Here is a 905-nt window from a genome sequence, read left to right on the forward strand (position 1 = left end):
TCCCTCTCCCGGGGGCCTGCGCTTTGAAAGAGGAGCCAGAGAGCACGTGGTGGCCCATCCTCTGTTCAGATCTTTGTCCACGTTTGCGCGCCCCGTCATCCTCCCGGGTCCGAAACCCAACTTTCCCTCATCACCACGTGTCCGGTGGCTCTCAGACTGCGATGACATCATGTAAACATGTTCATGACTGCCCTTTAGGCTTTTCAAGAACCTCGAGGGCAATGCTTGATCCTGAAGAAGGTTCAGGCATTCTTTAAGACAGGGAGAGAGCAGGCTGGAGCAGGCCCCGCGGAGGCAGCCACCGACCGTGCCTACCTGCAGAGCCGGCCAGGGCCGCCCCACCCGCGGAGGGGATGGAGAGCCAGCCACGGCGGGGTGGGCGGGAGGACCTAGGAAAGCCAAGGGCAGCGATGCCTGGAGGACAGAAAGCCGCGGGACCCGGGTCCAGCACGGTCCTTTCCTCCTTTTACCCAGGGAAGCGCACATGGGGTTGCACTGCTGTTGGCGTTGCCGTTGCACAAAAGGAGAAACTGAGGCTTTCAAAGGCTATGGGACTGGCCCCGATATGACGTAGCAAGTGCCAACTTCAGTTTCACACTCGGACTCCGGGGACTTCCAAGGGTCCGCGGTGGCCGGGAGGGGCCGCGGCGGGGACCGAGGAAGCCGAGGGTGGGCGCGGGGAGGAACGGATCCCGGGGGCGCCAGGCCGGCCCGGGGCCGCTGGAAAGGCCGGTTTGGTCACCCGGGACGAGGGGTGGGGGGAGGACGGCGAACCGGGAATCCCGAGGAGGACGGCGAGGCCGGGACAGCTGCCAGATGCGGCGGGGACTGGCCTGCGCCGCCGGGCCCCCACCTGTAGGCGCGCGCTGCGGTCGGCAGCGAGCAGGCTGCATACCGCGCGGCGC

Source organism: Myotis lucifugus, unplaced genomic scaffold, assembly GCF_000147115.1.
Source record: "Myotis lucifugus unplaced genomic scaffold, Myoluc2.0 scaffold_6, whole genome shotgun sequence".
NCBI lineage: Eukaryota > Metazoa > Chordata > Mammalia > Chiroptera > Vespertilionidae > Myotis > Myotis lucifugus.